We start from the raw sequence: 19,948 nt of genomic DNA on the forward strand, positions 1-19,948 counted from the left end.
CGGCCCCGCCACGAGCGCAGCCGGAGCCCCGCTTGGACGGCCGGGGGTCTCCGCTGCGAGGCGGGAGGTGCAAGCTGCGGGGGCTGCTGGGACTTGTAGTCCGCGAGTTGGGGGGCCGGGAGGGCAGTGCCTGGGGGGCCAAGGGCCGATGCGCGTCTCTCTGGGAGGCTGGGGCCGAGCGCGGGTGGTTTTGACAGGGCCCCGCGCGCTAGGAAGCCACTTCCTTGGCGAAGAGAGTGAGGTGCTGCGAGCGCCTAGGGGTGTCCCCCACCAAGCCGCCTGCACCCCGTCGGAGCCTGCAAATGCCCTGGGACCACCGGCCAGAGTGTCCACGGGCTACTTGCTGCCCATCCGGGCCAGGAGAGGCCCCCTGAGCCTCGTATGCCCGTGCCCTGGGCCCCACCTGATGCTCTGATCGGAGCCAAGGCGGGACCCGGGGCGGGACCCGCGAGTCCGGCCGGGCGGCCTTCCCGGGAAGGGACCAGCCTTCCGCTCCTGCAAGTTGACTCCTTGCGCAACGAAGGCGCAGGATGCTCATTTCACCTCGACGGTCAAGGCACCAGATTGCAAGTTGTCATCACCCCGCCCCAGGGACTTGGGGCGACGTCGGGATGGACTCTGGGCCCTGTGCAAAAGAGAATCACAGATCCCAATGCATGCACGTTCTCTCTGCTAACCGTACCACTCAAAATGTGCACAAATCTCAGAGAAACAACACTTCTGCCCAAGCCGATGGCTTCAGTGAGCTCTGGTCCTTTTCCCTGACTACCAGTACAAAATCTAGCTCCAAATCTAAAAACCTCCTGTTTTCTTACCCTTCCTTCTGCCTTTCTGCTTTCTGGGAATATGGCCGGGTTGGCTTCCTGCTCCTCCACTGGCCTCATCTCCCCACCTCCCCCTCATCACTCCCAATACCTTCCTGACAAAAAAACCTGGCCTGTCCCTCCTACTCAGAAACTTGTGCTGGCTAGAGGTGCCCAAAGACCATATCTGGACTTGGCACATCTGGATTTAAGAGGATCCCTCTTCCTGCCCCTTCCACTGGCTTGCACTGGTGACCTTGTTACCCTGAAATGGTTTTCTCCTCTTCTCTCCCAGGCAAATTGTAGCTTGTCACTAAAGTGAACTGACTCGGGGCGCCTGGGTGGCTCAGTCGGTTAAGCGGCTGCCTTCGGCTCAGGTCATGATCCTGGGGTCCTGGGATCCAGGCCCGCATTGGGCTCCCTGCTCAGCGAGGAGCCTGCTTCTCCCTCTCCCTCTGCCTGCCTCTCTGCCTACTTGTGCTCTCTCTCTATCTCTCTGTCAAATAAATAAATAAAATCTTAGAAAAAAATAAACTGACTCCACTGGTCCTTTTGGACTCAATGTGTTCACTTTGTTCCTCTCTATCATGGTGTTTCATATGCTGTATAGTAGTTATCTATAAGAAATAGGCAGAGCAGTGGTAAAGTGAGTTGGACCAATGGCAAACCTCCTGGGTTGGAATCCTGCCTCCAATCCCATGCTAACTTTTTTAACCTTACACAATTAACTGTTTGTCTCTTTCCTCATCCTAAAAATAAGAATTAGAGTACCTCTGCCGCAAGATTAAATGAGACAAAATAAGTAAAGGGCTTTAAACTGTACTTGAAATAAAATGCTTAATAAAATCTCTCTCTCTAGACTATAAAGGCTTTGGGGCACCTGGCTGCATCAATCGGTGGAGCCTGAGACTCCTGATCTCCGGGTTGTTTGAGTTTGAGTCCCACATTACAGGTAGAGATGAGTTAGAAATAAAATCTTAGGGGTGCCCCGGTGGCTCAGTCAGTTAAGCATCTGCCTTCAGCTCAGGTCATGATCCCAGGGTCCTGGGATCGAGCCCCGCATCGAGTTCCCTGCTCAGTGGGGAGTCTACTTCTCCCTCTGCCTGCCATTCTCCCCACTTGTACACTCTCTCTGTGTCAAACAAATAAATAAAATCTTTTTAAAAAAATTAAATCTTAAAAAAATAAAGACTATAAAGCCCTTAATGTCAGAATAGAGAGAGAGACAGACACACAGAGAGAGACAGAGACAGAGACAGAGATCATTGTTGAATTGACCACCCTAGACCATACCTGCTCTTTCCTTTTTTCCTCCCTAAGCAAGAAATCTGTCACAAATGCCACTTTCTGCATTACAACTCTCTGAGATCTGCCCTAAATTATTTTTTTTAAGATCATTTATTTATTTATTTGAGAGAGAGAGAGAACAAGCCGTGGGGAGAGGAAGAGAGTGAGAGAAGCAGACTCCCTGCTGAGCGGGAAGCTTGGTGCAGGGCTCGATCCCGGGACCCAGAGAGATCATGAGCCGAACCGACTGAGCCACCCAAGCGCCCCTTAAATGATCTTTAAAATGACTTTTTTTCTCTAGTTGGGTATGTTTCAAAATGTCTGCTTCTAGTAGTCCCAGCTGATGGCTGTGAGAAGGAAAACCCAAATCACAACTGACTTCCTTCTCTTGGGATATGTTCACTTTACTAGGGGAATTTACACCTACTCCCCAAGCCCCAAATTTCTTTTTCTTTCTTCTTCTCTTCCCCTGCCCCTTCTTCATCTTCTTCCTCTTCTCTCCTCCTCTCTCCTCCTCCTCCACCCTCTCTACTTCTTTCCCCTTCCCTCCAATGCTACTATGGTCAAAACTACTGAAGGAGTAAGAGTTACCTGTGGAGACACAAAGGTGAATGCAACCACCATTTCTCACGTGAAGCAAAGTGCTCTTTCTTTCTTTTTTTTTTTTTTAAAGATTTTATTTCTTTATTTGACAGAGAGAGACACAGCGAGAGAGGGAACACAAGCAGGGGGAGCGGGAGAGGGAGAAGCAGGCTTCCCGCGGAGCAGGGAGCCCGATGCGGGGCTCGATCCCAGGACCCTGGGACCATGACCTGAGCCGAAGGCAGACGCTTAACGACTGAGCCACCCAGGCGCCCTGCAAAGTGTTATTTCTTATGGCAGCATTTTCATGTGTTCCTTATACATGCAGGAGAAGTTCATATATGTTACACACACACACACACACACACACACACACACACACACAGTGATCCCACAGTTAAATAAATAACTGTATGAATGACGAGTTCCACACAGGGAAAAAAATGATTTCTGTAGTTCTCAGATCTTTTGATAAGCTAATATGCATTGTCACTATCTGAGAGGTAAAGGGAATGAATATGCAGCTCTCCTCAAATTTAGGTGACCACCCCTCTGCTCCCACCCCACGGACACATCCAGCACCACACTGAGCTTGAACATGACAGACTGCACTATTGCTTGTCTTTTACATTTGTTTATAGTTTCTTTTGCCATGCAAAAGTTTAAAATGTTGGTGTTGTAAGGTTTACTTGTTGTTTCCTTATGGTTTTCACCATAAAACCTCTTTTTAAAAAAATCCTTCCCTCTCTCAAATTCATAAAGATAGTCCCTTTTTATTTTCTTATAAAGTGTTTTTAAAATTTTTGTCACATTTAGGTCCATCGGTGATTTGTTCACAGCCTGGATTTCTGTATGCATATGTGTAGGTATGTGCATCAGTTAGGATCTGGTTCTGTTGTTTCCTCAAGATAGAAGTTTCTTTTTTTTAAAAAGATTTTATTTATTTATTTGTCAGAGAGAGAGAGAGAGCACGCACAAGCAGGGGGAGTGGCAGGCAGAGGGAGAAGCAGGTTCCCCGCTGAGCAGGGAGCCCGATGTGAGACTCGATCCCAGGACCCCCGGACCATGACCGGAGCCGAAGACGGACACTTAACTGACTGAGCCACACAGGCGTCCCAAGATAAAAAGTTTCTTTCTTGTTCACATTATCCACAAAGACAGTCTAAGTGATGTGACATTCTATACGCACCTTCTGTGTCCCTCTGCTTTGAAAGGTCTTGACCTCATGCTCCCATATAGTGATATCTGCATTCCAGGCAGCAGGAAGGAATGAAGGTGATAAAAAGAAAATAAGCAAGTACTCTCCAACGAGGCACAAGCTGCCTCATGGTACGTCTGCTTACATCCTATCAGCCAGAACCCCAGCTGGGAAGTGGGGTCTATATCCTGGCCATCATGTATATGCTCAAAATTCCATAAAATGTTAAGAGAGTAGACACTGGAAAATAGCAGTCCTCTCTGCCATGTCTGTTTTTTCGACTATTTATTCCATTCCAGTGAGGTGCTTAGAAATTTTTGTTTCTAATATTTAAATTTTTTTATTCATAGATGTATCAGAAAATTAAAATATTAAAAAGTGACAAGCAAGAAAATAATCAGCTGTATACTACCTGTCAGAACTGACCACAGAAATGACCATTACATCACATTATTCCAGAAAGCTTTCTGTGCATAGTTAAAGATAGGAGGAAAGGTCACAGAGATACTTCATAAGAATTGGACCATAATACAGATGCTATTTTAATTCAAAGTATTCCATTTAATTTTACTTGAAATTGAAGGAAGAGTTGACCTTCAAGTAATGTTTCTTGACCACAAGAGACAGTACTTGTTGAAAGGTACCTCTGAGGGTAAACAAAAATGGTGAAAAACATTAAGATAGTCTTTTTTTAAAATGATACATTTGAATCGTGGGGGGGGGCGCGCACACGTGTGCGGGCACTCGAAGGCATCTTAGCTCTCAGTATTCTTTTGGTTTTTCTATCTCCCTTGACCCTGCCTCTTGACTTTTGTTACTTATTGTCATTACATTGTACAGGTTTATGAGAAACATATTCTGTTCTGTAAAAACATAATTGCGTAGTTACTTGGTATACATTCTAGACTTAAATGAATTCCAAGCCTTTTATCAAGGCTTCTCCATTTGCAAACTATTTCAATTCAGCTCTTCATGGACTGAGTTTCATCATTATGCTGTTTTATCAAGAAGGGTTTTGGATGTTTAAGAATGTCTCTGTCTGTTGTCTTTACACTGGAACCGGATCTTGGCTGGCTATAATATTCTTGGGTCTCATCTTCTTTCCCACAGAGTACGGTAGGTGTTTCCCTTTATTCTCTGGAAGAAATCTGAGACAAGTCTGAATTTTCCCCCTTGTAGGTGACCTTTTTCCTGCTTGCATTACTAAAGAAGTCACTTTCCATCATTTTTTTTTTTTTTAGTCCAATAATTTAACTAAGACATGTCTTGGTATTAACCATTCTGAATCAAGCTTTTCTGGATCATAATGGGTCTTTCAATCAGCAGTTTACATTTTTTCTGCATTAGACATTCTCTTTTGGCTCTGTTTTTTATTTTCCTTCTTCAGGGATACCAATTAATCCTTGTATTGGATTATCTTTGTATGTATTCCATTTCTATTAATTCTAATTTCTCAAATCTCTTTACTTTGTTTAGCTGCCCAATTCAGTAATGTGAGTTCAGTGTGGTTAGTTGCTCTCTCTCTCTCTCTCTCAGATAAATAAATACATCTTTAAAACAAAACCATAAGGGGCGCCTGGGTGGCCCAGTCGTTAGGCGTCTGCCTTTGGCTCAGGTCATGATCCCAGGGTCCTGGGATCGAGCCCCGCATCGAGCCCCGCATCGAGCCCCGCATCGAGCCCCGCATTGGGCTCCCTGCTCGGCAGGAAGCCTGCTTCTCCCTCTCTCACTCCCCCTGCTTGTGTTCCCTTTCTCTCTGTGTCTCTCTCTGTCAAATAAATAAAATCTTTAAAAAAAAAAACAAAAAAACCCCATAAAACAGTGTTAGCTGTCACTGGCTCTCTTGTTAGTTCTAAGTTATTTCTTCGTTCTATCATGATGCTGTTTTTGCCCTCAATTTGTTACTTTGCTATCGATTCTCCTTTTATCATCCCATCTTTGAGCCTTCGATTATTAAATTCATGTTCTTATTAAGTTGTTTTCTATGTGAAGCAATTGAAAGCAATTTTCTTTGACCGGGGGGCAGGTGGTGTGGGGTGAGGAGCCTTTGTCTTTTGCCTACTGTTTTCCCTCCACTTAACATTAATTACGTGCTGCCATGTGTTTGCACCCATTTCTTTTCATCTTGATTTGGTGGCTCTGTCTAGACCCACTTTATGCTGCTGTAACATGATGGCAAGAGGGAGGAGCTCATTGACTATCTCCTCACTATTTGAGATCAGTCTGTTTTTCCCTCTGAGCTAAGTGAGAGGCAGGGTATTTGGACTTTATACACTTTTTGGTAGTCAGAAGTGGAGGAAGGGAAAGAGGAGAGCCCCAAAAAGCAGAGTGCTGCAGCCTTTGTTGGAATGCGTGTGTTTGCTCCCGTCCTGAGGTTCTGATTAATGTCCTGCACAAGGCTCAGGTCACCTGATTGGGGATGGAGAGGAGGATACTCTACACCTTTTGCAAGGAAAGGGGAGATCCTGGGCTTTGCATCAATTTCTGAAGTGGGAGTGTTGTTCTAGGGGTTTTCTTTCTATCAACCGAGTCAGCTCCATGGGTCATGTCCTTGCTTCCCCTATTTCTCCCCAGCACACTTTTTAATATGGTTCATTCAAAAGAGGAAGAATATAAGGGAATGAGTCACATCTGTTTCCTTTCAGATTCAGAAGCACTAAGGAGAATGTTCAGGATTTTGTCCGTTTCTGGGCGTTCAAGACAGGGGAGGGAGCAGAGATGTGCTATGCCACACCATGTCATTCCAGAATCTTCTGTATCTTTCTTTGGATGCCAAATTTGAAGTTTATTGTATTGGTTGCTGATAGTAAATTTCCCCTGTGGTTTTGTCTACTTTCTTTTGTTAGGAATTGAGAAAGAGAGATGCTATGAAGGAGCTTTAATCCACTATCTATATCTAGAAGTGTCCACACACATTTTTAAAACAGTGTTTGCTGGGCGCCTGGGTGGCTCAGTCAGTTAAGCATCTGACTCTTGGTTTTGGCTCAGGTCATGATCTCAGGGTTGTGACATCGAGCCCTGCATCCAGGCTCCATGCTCAGTGGGGAGTCTGCTTGGGATTCTCTCCCTCTCCCTCTGCCCCTCCCCCTGTTTGTGCGCTCTCTCTCTTTCTCAAATAAATAAATACATCTTTAAAACAAAACCATACAACAGTGTTAGCTGTCACTGGCTTTTCCACATCTGACTGAATCAATGGCTGTGAAACAATGCAAAGCCAAGAGCAGATCCAAGAGGCTGACCGGGTCCTAGGCAGGGAGCTCACAAGTCCCGAGATGTCCCAGGCAGGCAAACTCTCCCATTTCATAAGACATGACTCTTAAAAGCTAGATTTAAGAACTGTTGTCAAGCACCAGTACTGCCAGGTTGAAACCTAGACCAGGAGTCCCAGCCTGATGCAAAAGCCGTCCTGGAGAGAAGGGACCGTGTTGACTCCTCCTTCCAGAAAGATTGGCCAAAGTTTGCATCAAAGCTGGATGTAGGAACCATGTGGCACAAGGGGAGCACCCAGCAGAAAGCAGTCCTTCCCTAGCCTCCTGGGTTTCCACAGTGGGAACTGCATGCTGCAGACAGGACAAGAAGCATTTCAAAACTTAGGCCTCCCTGCCTTCTGCCAGAACATCTGTCATGGACGTCCCGTACACAAAGTACTCCAAATACCTTGAAAAGCCTTGGAGGTGAGCATCTTTGCCTGCCCTAGAAGCTCCCCTAGAGCACGGGTCCCTGGGTCCCCTGCGAGAGCCCCGAGACTGTGGTTTGCAGGGACACATCCAGGTTTTAGAAGGCCTGAAGCTTCTATAATTTGGAAGGCTTTCTTTGAGGAAGAGAATACACAATTATAAATACAAGATTAGGTATGGAAGTAATTATTTCTTTAGAATGAGAAAAGAATGGAACTTGGAAGAGACCCACATAAGTGAGAGGCCTGGAAGTTTAAGTTTCGTGTGTTTCAGGGGGTCCAGGACGCCCTCAGTAAATGGGCCACAGGGACACCCGCAGGTCCCCAGTCCCAGTCTGTAAGGACTCCTGAAGCAATCCCTGTGGTCCAGAGCTGCCCGCTGGGGAGGAGAGCCCACTCCAAACCTGGCTCGGGGGGCCTGAGGACAGGGCTTGATACCAACTTTGCAAAGGGTTTCGTGGGACTTGTCAGAAGACCCTGCTCACAGCTCTGCCCACACCCTCATCTCCTAACAGTCTCAGTGAACCCCAGCCTCCCTGAGATGGAAGCATTTCTGCTTTGTGACCAAGAGGATCCTCCGGAAAAAGATACGTCAGTTGTCCGATAACCAGAGAGCTCTGGCCTGTAGACGTCAAGGACTTATAATGCTCACATGGGGGAGAGACCAGGTGATGGGCAGCAGGTTGGCCAGACTTTTTCAGCATGGCCGCCATCCCCGAAGGCTGAACAGGTGAGAGGCAAGCAGGTGAGAGGAAGCCCCACCTGGGGACACACTAGACAGGGATGAGAAGTTGAAATGTTGTGCTTGTTTGGGAAAATGTGACCTTAAAAGAGCATGAGGGAAATGGAAAGAAGACAAATGCTTCCTGCTGGCCAAGGGACTCAAGGAAGCAAGCCATGAGGAAGGGAGACAGTTAACTGGGGAGAACCGAATCCGCATACCGAGGGATGGTTTTCAACCTGGGCCCAAGCATGGGGAGGGGCAGGGGTCCATTTGGAGGGGCTGGACGGCCCCCCACCCCGCCACAGACCACGCCATTCCATCTGCCCTACATAGTGGGCTTTCACTTCAGCGAAGGGTTCCTCTGCAATGGAAAATAAGCCTGAAAGCCACACCTGGGGGGGGAATCCATTCAGACAGACAAACTGGGTCTGGAAAGGGCTCCTGCTGGAAGGAATCCTGAGAAACCAGTGAGTCTGAGTCAAGATAGCTGAGAGGTAAGGTTTTCCCTGGAACCAAAGGGGTGGCCAGGGAGACTGGAGGAATGATTTCAGGGGACCTGAGAGAAATTACTCTAACTTGAGTTCGATATAGAAATAAAAACAGATTAGCAATAAGGAGCATACACACAAGGATGAGGCCAGCCGACTGAGGAATGAAGACAGAACCTGGTCAATGTACAGGACACAATCCAGATGAACTGATGGACCAGAGGCCAAGGCCCCATAACTCACCTGCTTGGTTCATATTACTGCTTTACTAAGTATTCCTCCCCTGCTTGGACAAGACAGAAGCTCTTGGGAAAGCAGACAAAAGTTTGAGGGGACACTCCTCCATTCCTTTGTGTGTGACAGAACTTCGGCTACTCGGGGCCCATGGGTCCAGGCCCTGCAGGGGTAGGATGGTGGCATAATCAGAATAATGACCACCCCAAAGACAGCCCTGCCCTAATCCCACAGCCTGTGAATATGTTCCCCTACAAGGCAAAAAGGATTTTGCAAATGTGATTAAGTTAAGGACCTTGAGACAGAGAAATTATCTTGGATTAGCCAGATGGGCCCAATGTAATCATGAGTCTTGCAAGAGGGAGTCAGGAGCGTCAGGGAAGGAGATGTAGCAATTGAAGCAGAGCTCAGAATAATGCAGCCACAAGGCAAGGAATTCGGGCAGCTTCTAGAACTAGGAAAAGCTGGGAGATGTGTTCCACCCTACAGCCTGCAAGAGGACCACACCTGCAAAAGGTGCCCTGCCAGCACCTTCATATTAGCCCAGGAAGTCTGTGCTGGCCTGCTGACCTCTCGGACTGTACGACAGAGAATTTGCTAGTTGTGTAAAGCCCCATGTGGTAATTTTACAGCGGCAGTAGGAAACTTACATGGATGGCATTGCGTCCAAGTGTGTGCACTCTGAGCTCAAGGTGTCTAGATTCCACTTCCAAGGCCACCACCTGCAGGCTAAGTGAGCTCAGGGAACTTGCCTTGCCTTCTGCGACTCCGTGTCTCCATGACAAAACGAGGGTAGTAGTCGTTTCCCCCTTGTGTGGTTATCATGTGCTTAGGACCATTCCTGACCCAGTAAACTTTCAATAAATGTAAGCTAGTTAATTTATTATTGTTATTATTGATATTATTATTATTATTAAATGATTGTCACAAGACTTATTTTCACTACCCTGCTTCCACCTTCCCAACCCTGGATTTAGGAATGAAGCTTGATCAGAAGACAAAGCATGATTTTGGAGTCACAGGTATGAAGGCTGCACACCGGTGCTGTTCATTCACTCATTCAACCAACTGTTTGTTGAGTGTCTGTTATGTGCCAGCCACTGTTTGTTTGCTGAAGACACATGGAGGGAGGAAAGAAGACAAAGGATTTCTTCCCTACATTGCTTTTGCCTTTTGTCAGGGAAGAAAATCTTTCCCAGATGCCCCCTAAACATTCCCCCTGGAGTCTCATTGACCAGAGATGAGCCACATGCCCGCTCAGAAGTTCTGGGATTGCCAAAGATTGGCTCAGACGAATACAATGTGTATTGGCTGTATTACTGAGAATATTGAAGTCCGCTATAGAAGGCAAGAAAAATAAAAGACAGGCAAAATTCATAAAATGTGTTAAGTATAGACAGTAGTTGGTAACTTGCAAGACGTGCTAGACATAGAATAAATGAAACATATGGATGTTGAACATAGACTAAAAAGATACAAGAACATAAGAATGTTACTTATATACAGAAAGGGATGGAAAAACCAAGTTATAAGGTTAGGATCATGCTAATTCCAGATTGACAGCAGTCATTCCCAGCTGGGGATGGCCCCCCCACCCCCTTGATGGCCGTCGTTATGATCCCATTCGGGCCCCTTGTGTGCTCTTCCCCAGCTGCCCATGGGGTGGTCCTCATGCTATGGTTGTAGCCAAGGGTACTTGCCCCATGTTTCTTTGATAGAGCATGTGGTGGCTCCAGGAACCTTCTGTTTGCTGAGCCCCTTTGTACAACCTCAACTCTGGTTCTCATGCCCACACTGTCAGTGGGGAAAGATGGTGGGAGGGAGGGAGAGGTGGGTGGACAATGTGAACACCAGGGAACACAGGATTCAGGCAGTGGGCTCCTTCCCCCATGCATACACTTTACCCGAAGTGGGTTCTCCTGCTCCAACTCTCTCCCCTTGCTTCTCGTTGCAAGCTTTAATTTGAACTCTTAAACTGAGTTATTCAACCATCTTAAATTGGTCTATAAGTCCTTCTGTTCATGAGCTCTGAACAGCTTGCCTGATGGAGTACCTAGAAGCTGCATCACACCAAGATGATTCCCCACATGACAAACACTAATGATTTGTCCCTTAGGGCTGGAAGCATTGCTATCTGAACAAAATTGGAGTCTGGTCAGAAAGAAGGGGAGAATGGCTATTGGGAAGGTGCCTGAAGTCACAAGAGTTAGTCTGTCCTAAACTGATGGTTGCCAGAGGGGTGGGGGGTAGGGTGGAGGCTGAAACATGGGTGACAGGTGGTGGGAGGTACAGGCTCCTGGTTACGGAATGAAGAAGTCACAGGGATGAAAGGTATAGTGCAGGGAATACAGTCAATGGTACTGAAATAGCGTTGTACGGGGACCGATGCTAGGAACACTTGCGGTGAGCGCAGCATAACACACCCAGTCGTCAGATCACTGTGTTGTACATCTGAAACTACTGTAACATTGTGTGTCAGCTACACTTTACTGAAAAAAATAAAATAAAATAGTCTGTTCTGACTCCAGGCCAGACAAAGAGTTCGTTTGAGATCCAAGAGTCCATTTTTCTGATAACTTGCAGATACAGGACTTTTAGAATTTGTTCTCATCTGTGAAGTCCTTCGTGGAGTGGAGGGGATGGACTGGCTGGCTTCTCAGGGTCCTACTGGCCCACGCTAGTATGATTATAGAAGGTTTGGGACGGACTGAGGTCATTTAGTCATTCGCAGAACAAAGATTTACTGAGCACGTTCTGTGTGCCGGGGGGCATGAGACTAAGGCATGGTTACTGGACATGAAAACATAAACATTATTAATTATAACAATATATGGCCAAACTCGGCCACCCCTTTAAGGATCCTGCCCTCAGCAAAGCAAAATGTGTTGGGAGTCAAATCAAAAGGTACAGCAGCAACATTGTTAAGCCCAAATCCTGAGCCACCTTGTGCCAGCAACCTGCTGTGGTCTGTCCCCGCCAACCTCTGCCTTGTCCCCCGATACCTGTCTCACTCTCCTTGCCTGCCTATGTTGGGTTCTCCGTTGGCTTCCAGAACCTTGGGGTTCTGGATCCCAGCTAACACCACGGTTCCTTCTCTCTGTGGCTCGGCAATCCTGCGGAAAGCCTGCTGGCGAATATCTGATGTCCCAGCCTGGCTCTCGCCCTCCCAGTGTGTGCTCCACCCTGGCTGACCCGGGCCGGCCCAGGCTTCCCAGGGGGACTCACAGTATCCGGGCCGGGGAAGCCGGAGGAGAAGGCTTCCCCAGGGATGACATTTGGGCTGAGGCTTACACACTAATTTGCTCTGGTCACAGCGGCTACAAACACAAAGCATAAGCCCACCCAAGGCAGAAACACTCTCTAGGAATGAAGCCAGGGCCTCAAGGAGTGACATTAACTCTTCCAGGGCTCCACTGAGAGAATGACAGCAGGTCAACTCACATTACAAAAAACCCATCTGCTTTCTCGGCATGCTCCTGCACCGCCTGGAGTTGCATGAGAGAAAAAAAAAGTATGACAGCCATGCTGCTTGACAGCACCACCTCCCGATGTTTCCATGCTCAGCAGACCTCCCAGAGTTGCTTAGAAATTCTAAGTTTGCTCCTAGCCACTGCCCTGGCCCATTTTCCATGCCACTGCTCCAAATATTAGTCACTCTCCCTGCCGTCCCCATCCTCTCCACACTCAGCAGAGGACTTGACCTCTTTTCTATGAAGAAAATTCATGTATTCAGTCAACAAACATCAACTAAGGGCCTACTGTGTGCTGCAGCCACAGGGATAAAGCAGGAGTGGTTCTTGCCCTCACAGGAGAGTCAGAGAAATCCAGACAGGCAAGACGCAGAGGCCAACAGGCTGTGTTGAAACTGAAGCGGCTAGGTATGGGCCAGCTTTGAGAGCCCTGAGCCCTGAGCCCTAGCGACACTCGCCAACCCCTCACCGAGCCCAACGTCGGCGCCCGGCAGCGGCACCTGGACCTCCAACCCTCTGGGCTCCAGGATGCCGTGCCCCCGCTCTACCTCTGGGCGTTCCCTGTTAGCGAGTCCGTAGTTCCTTCCTTTCCCCACAGCTTGAATCTCTCATTCCCCTCCTCCTTCCACCCTCTCATGGAGGCTCCTGGAAGACAGCAAGCCTTGTCTTCACGTCCTGCCCCCTCACAGCTCTTTCTCGTCTCTCTCCTTCCCTTTCCTGTCCAACTTCTTGGAAGAGCAGTCTACTTTTCAACTCATGGGTCTGTGTCTTTTGTCAGCCTGTCCTTTGTCACCAGAAATCCAGGAAACTGTTCTTGTTGAGGCCACTGATGACCTCTCATTGGCCAAACCCAGTGGCTTCTTTTCAATTCTGGTCCTACCCCGCCCACACCGCTTTCTCTCTTGTGGTCTGCACACTCATCGAGCGGAAGAGCCAAATACATCCAAAGTTTAGAAAAAGGAAAGACTGGGAGACCCGTGTCCCAGCCTGCCACTCCACTCCCGTGCATGTCTTTCCAGATATTTGTCCACACATAAACAAAAGTAGAATTTATATACTGGGTTAAGAGATTGGATTAAAAAAAAAAAAAGAGGGACACCTGGGTGGCTCAGTCAGTTAAGCGTCTGCCTTTGGCTCAGGTCATGATCTCAGGGTCCTGGGATTGAGTCCTGCCTTGGGCTCCTTGCTCAGCAGGAAGCCTGCTTCTCCCTCTCCCTCTGCCTGCCCCTCCCCTGGCTTGTGTGCTCTCTGTCAAATAAATAAATAAAATCGTTAAAAATAAAAAATAAATAAAAAGAAAATTTAAAAAAAGAAAAACATGAAAAACTATACATCCCCTTGTACAAGCTCCACCCCAGCACCTGATTTCCAGCAACAAGGCTTGTGGCGAATGTAGTTAGCCCCCGGCACCTCACAAGAGCCACGCTCCTGGATACCCCCACTGCATCAGGGCTGCGAGTCTGTCAGGACTGTGGCTGGAGTCTCTGGAGGGATGATGTTCCTGGTCCACAGAAATGTTTGTCTTGCTTGAATGCACCTCCAACTCTTGAATTTTCTCCTTCTACACTCTACATACTGTTGCCTCGGGTCTTCCAAGCATGAACTTCCAATCCCGGTTCTCCTGCTCAGTGAGCGATTCTGTTGAAGCACAAGTTAGATCCTGTCACTTCCACGCTCCTACACCTGCAATGGCTCCCACCTCCCTCACAGTAAAGCCTCGGTCTTTATCATGGCTGGCAAGGTGGTACATGATGTAAGCCCCCATTGCTCCTCTGAACCCTTCTCTTGTTCCTTCCAATCTAGCCCTTGGAGCACTCCCAACACACAGTCCTCTTTCTACCTGGTAGGTTCTTCCCCAGATAGCCGTATGGCTCACTCCCTCAGTCTCTGAGTTTTTTCTCAAAAGTCACCTTCTCCATGAGGTGGCCATCCCTGGCCACCTTATGTGACATCACAACACTCCCTACATTTCCTATCCCTCTTTCCTGCTTTATTTTTCCCCCTTAGCCCTTGCCAATTATGCTTGCTATGCTAGCATTTGCTTCTAACATACTGGCTATTTCATTTTTCTTATTTGCCATCTGTCTTCCCCACTACCGTGAGCCCCACAAGGATAGGGATTTGGGGCTGCTTTTCTCACTCATGAATCCCCAGGGCCTGGACACTCAGTAGGCCCTCAATAAATATTGGTTGAATAAAATTGCTGGGTTCCTTTAGCAAAAATCATGCATGCACTTGACTCCTCATCAGTATATACAGCTCTCCTTTCTTCATGGTCCAAGGAGATGGCCATGCCACAATTTAGTCCTTTCCCTATGTCCTTAGCTCTTGAAACTCTTTCCTCCTTTGGCTTTTGTGACTCTCCTCCTAGCTCTGTGTCCATTCCTTCCTCTTCCCTCCATGAACTGTTCCTTCACCCACTCCTGCAGGACTGAGCTTCCCCAGGGATCTACCTGCTCCCTCCCACTCTCCCACACCTTCTCCCTGGAGAGGCTCACCCACATCCTCAAGTCATGCATCATCTAGAAGCTCATGACCCGCATAGCCCCAGTCCAGATGCCTCTCTTGAGCTCCAGGTCCTCATTTGCAGCTACTTCCCACGGGTGACCCCCAAACACCCCTTAACATAAAAATTCAACTTGTCCAAACTCAACTTGCACCTTCCCCTTCTTTAATCTTTCTGATCTCAGGAAACAGCAACACTATTTTCCTCTTCTCGCAAGACAGAAACTGTGGAGTCATCTTTGAATGCTCTCATTCCCTCACCTGCTGTAGGAAGTGCCACCAAATCCTGCACCCTCAGAAACTTCTCCACAGCAAGGCTCTCTTCTCCATCCCTCCTGCCTCTGCCCTAGTCCAGGGCTTTTCCAGCTCCGGACCAGTCTCTCTGACATGACTCCCTCCAGCTCATCACCCACACCACCACCTGAGAACTTCCTCAAAAACGTGCTGGCCACACACTGGCTCCTGGCTGCCCACAGAGAACATCTGTGAAGCAGGAGCATAATGCTACATGAGGAGGCAGATGAGACCCTGCCTTCAAGGGGCTCAGAGTCTGAAGACAGCCACTGGGCACATAATGAGAGTAGAGGGAGGTGTGCGACAGCGGGGGAAAGCAGAGAATGTGAGGGGAGCACAAGTTGCGGGAACCAGATCTCCTGACGGAGCAAGCGGATCACCTCGAGGAACGGGCACAGACCAGAAGATGAGCAGGAGTTACCAGGCACAAAGTCTGTACAGGGTGCAGGTGGGGAAGGAGAAATATTCTGGGGTGAAGGAATAGAATTCGGAGAAAGCAAGACCCTTTGCAGGACAAAGAACAGCCCGAGGTCAGGGAAGAATGATGAGCGATGAGGCCGACACTCCCAGTTCATGTCCATCTCCACGCTTTCCAAGAGCCCGTGATAATAACTACAAGTAAAAGCTGTAAAGTGTATTCTCTTCTTCCTCAGTACATAAAAGAAGAGGAGGAGAGAGCTACAAGATTTCAACAAATTTCTATAAGGCAGCAAGTGGAAGGATGCGTGCTCAGGGATGAAGCAGAGTGGGTGAAGACCAGGACCCTCACAGAGGGGGCTGCGGCCACCTGTTTACACAGCCTCCCAGCCTCTGTACTCGGAGACCACTGATGTCACAGAAAGCAGGCATCAGAAGACGAGCTGAAAGCCAGAGGTTAACTGGCCACCAGCATATCGAATACTTCTCCCTCTCCACCTCCCCAAGCAAGTGTGGGTCTGGGTTAATTTTAAAAGACCTGCACCTAGACATATCACAGTGATATGTCAGAGGGGTAAGGATAAAGAAAATATACTAAATGCTCCCTTAAAGAAAAAAAAAAGTCCCTATACAAGAAAATGTCAGAATGGCATTAGACTTCTCAATAGCAACATTTGTTGCTTGGATGAAAATGGAGCATGTCTTCAAAATTCTCCTGGAAAACTATTTTCAACCCAGAATTCTATACCAAGCGAACCAGTCAATTCATCATAAGGGAGAATAAAGAAATGTTCAGACATTTCAAAAGGTAAAAGGCTTACTTCGTATGGGGTGTGGGGAAAAAAGAGATATAAGAAGTTGAGTAAAAATCCTTAGTCTTCAATTTGATTTAGAAGTTTGGGTGTAGGGGTGCCTGGCTGGCTCAGTTGGTTGGGTGGCTGCCTTCAGCTCAGGTCATGATCCTGGAGTCCCGGGATCGAGTCCCGCATCAGGCTCCCTGCTCAGCAGGGGGTCTGCTTCTCCCTCTGACCCTCCCCCCTCTCGAGCTGTCTCTCTCTCAAATAAATAAATAAAATCTTTAAAAAAAAAAAGCTTCAGTGTGAAGTCATGATGTATTTTCTCTTTCTAAAAGTGCATTTCTAGGGTCTCCTGGGTGACTCAGTCAGTTAAGCGTCTGCCTTTCACTCAGGTCATGATCTCAGGGTCCTGGGATCGAGTCCTGCATCGGGCTCCCTGCTCAGCGGGAAGTCTGCTCATCCCTCTCCCTCTGCTGCTCCCCATCCCTTCCGCTCGTGCTCTTTCTCACTCTCTCTTTCAAATAAATAAATAAAATCTTAAAAAAAAATAAAAATTCATTTCTAGCCCTATCTACTGAAAAGTCCCCTATCTACTGAAAAGGCCTAGAAATATGATGACCAACCCAGGAACAATGAGATATAGTTCATTCCATGTCGAGGACAGGGAATATATAAGATGAAACCAGAACATTTCAGATACCACGGAAGAAAAAAGGCAAGAGTCTCAGGAGCCAACTGAACAGTTTGCAGTGGCAAATAAAGGATTGATGTAATGACAACAACTGTAATGAATTGAAACACATCAAACATGCTGAAGTCCATGACTAAAATTTTAAGTTTACAAGTTGCCTTTGGAAGATGCTAGGGACTCATTATTTTGGAAAAATGGTAAATAAAGGGAACGTATCCGACCTTTCCATAGGAACCTCAGGGTAATTAAATAATAGATGAGGGGAAGTTTCTCTCAAATACAGAAGTCTTCCAGTTAGTAAGTGAAGGAGTGACAGAATATCACCGTGTTGCAACCCGCAATAAAATAATACATCTAGGCAAGGATCTTCAGTGGTCGCTCACATCATAACGGAGAGACAAGTAGACATGATGTGTATCCTTTTGGGAATGCCCAATACCACCTATGAAAGTGCCCCCCAGATAATCGAACTTGAGTCTGATCAAGAACCTAGATTTAATTACTAACTCACAGGAAGTACAGGAGATAAAGGACCACATCAAAAGTCACAACAGGAATGCAATCAGCAAACTCCAGATTATGGGAAACTTTACAAGAAAAGCAAAACAAACAAACAAACAAACAAAAAACAATTCTTTTTTCAACAAATAAACTAGAAGGAAAAAAAAGAGACGAGGGAACTATGGATTAAAAGACACTCCAGAGACACATCAAAAAACTGCAATTGGATCCAATTCAAACAAGCAAACATTTATATACATCAGGGAAATCTGAATACTGACTGGTTATTTGATGATACTCAGGAATTATAGATATTTTTTTTAAGATTTTTTTATTTATTTATTTGAGAGAGAGAATGAGAGAGAGAAAGAGAGAGCACAAGAGTGGAGAGGGTCAGAGGGAGAAGCAGACTCCCTGCTAAGCAGGGAACCCGATGTGGGACTCGATCCTGGGACTCCAGGATCATGACCTGGGCTGAAGGCAGTCGCTTAACCAACTGAGCCAACCAGGCACCCAGGAATTATAGATATTTTTAGGTGTGTTAATAGTATAGTGATTATGTTTTTTTTTTAAAAAACCCATGGGGCACCTGGGTGGCTTAGTCGTTAAGCGTCTGCCTTCGGCTCAGGTCATGATCCCAGGGTCTTGGGATCGAGCCCCACATCGGGCTCCCTGCTCCACGGGAAGCCTGCTTCGCTTCTCCCTCTCCCACTCCCCCTGCTTGTGTTCCCTCTCTCGCTGTGTCTCTCTCTGTCAAATAAATAAAGAAAATCTTTAAAAAAATTTTTTTTAATAAATAAAAATAAAAAGCCCATACCAGGGCACTTGGGTAGCTCAGTCGGTTAAGTGTCTGACTTGATTTCAGCTCAGGTCATGATCTCAGAGTTGTGAGATCGAGCCCCAGTAAAATCTTAAAGAAAGAATAAGGCATGGGGCGCCTGGGTGGCTCAGTTGGTTAAGCCACTGCCTTCGGCTCAGGTCATGATCCTGGAGTCCCGGGATCGAGTCCCACATTGGGCTCCCTGCTCAGCGGGGGGGTCTGCTTCTCCCTCTGACCCTCTTCCCTCTCATGCTCTCTGTCTCTCATTCTCTCTCTCTCTCAAATAATAAAAATAAAATTTAAAAAAAAAGAAAAAATAAGGCAGAGTCACATATGAAGCAAACTGAAACATAGCATAGACATGAGCTGCACTGAACAGTTTTTGTGGTTATTATAGACAAACAACTTTTTTTGCTTTTTATTTTTTTAAGATTTTATTTATTTGAGAGAGAGAACACAAGTGGGGAGGGGCAGAGGCAGAGGGTGAGGCAGGCTCCCCACTGAGTGGGAAGTCAGACACGGGACTCAATCCCAGGACCCCAGGATCACGACCCAAGCCGAAGGCAGACGCTCCACTGACTGAGCCACCCAGGTACCACTTTTTTTGGCTTTTTAGAATCAACTTGGAAAAAACTTATGGAAGATTTCACTATGGTTAAATGGGAAAAAAAAAAGATCATAAAAATGAGTAGTGCATAAGGCACAGAATGGTTGGGGCAGGGAAGGTGGATGGTAGGCTGGGAGCTCTAATGTTCCCATCTTACAAAGGGTTAAGTTAGCGGTAAACTTGTGGAAGATGGATGAAGCAAGAAATTAAGATTTAAGTATACTTTCTGAGGTTTCAAAGCAAGCCTGAGGAGGAACTACCAAAAGTCTGGTGATGGAGAAGAGAGACAAAGATAACAGAGGTCAACGAAACCCTACATATACCCTTACTACACTAGGATATTCAAGACTGATAAATCAAGAAACTTCAGTACAAGCATACAATTCGGGGATATGGAGGTAACCGCCAGAAGTACAAGACCCAGAACTGCTGAAAATTTCTGTAGGAAGGATGGGTAAGGCTATGTTGGAGCACGACTGCTTCCCATGATCGGCTCCTCTGAGCACGTGTTGCTCTGATCCACAGCTGTATTATGGAGGGTCTTGGGAGCCATTTAAAAGAGTTAAGAGTTTGGGGCGCCTGGGTGGCTCAGTTGGTTAAACGACTGCCTTCGGCTCAGATCATGATCCTGGAGTCCCAGGATCGAGTCCCGCATCAGGCTCCCTGCTCAGCAGAGAGTCTGCTTCTCCCTCTGACCTTCCCTTCTCTCAAATACTCTTTCTCTCTCTCAAATAAATAAATAAAATCTTTAAAAAAAAAAAAAAAAGAGTTAAGAGTTTTACACAGACAACCAGGTGTTATGACCAGATCTGTGTTCTAAATGCATCGCTCTGGCTGCAGGCAGAGCATGGCAT

This window comes from Callorhinus ursinus, unplaced genomic scaffold (genome assembly GCF_003265705.2).
Source record: "Callorhinus ursinus isolate GAN/ISIS: 27379988/994484 unplaced genomic scaffold, GSC_fseal_2.0 scaffold30, whole genome shotgun sequence".
Taxonomy (NCBI): domain Eukaryota; kingdom Metazoa; phylum Chordata; class Mammalia; order Carnivora; family Otariidae; genus Callorhinus; species Callorhinus ursinus.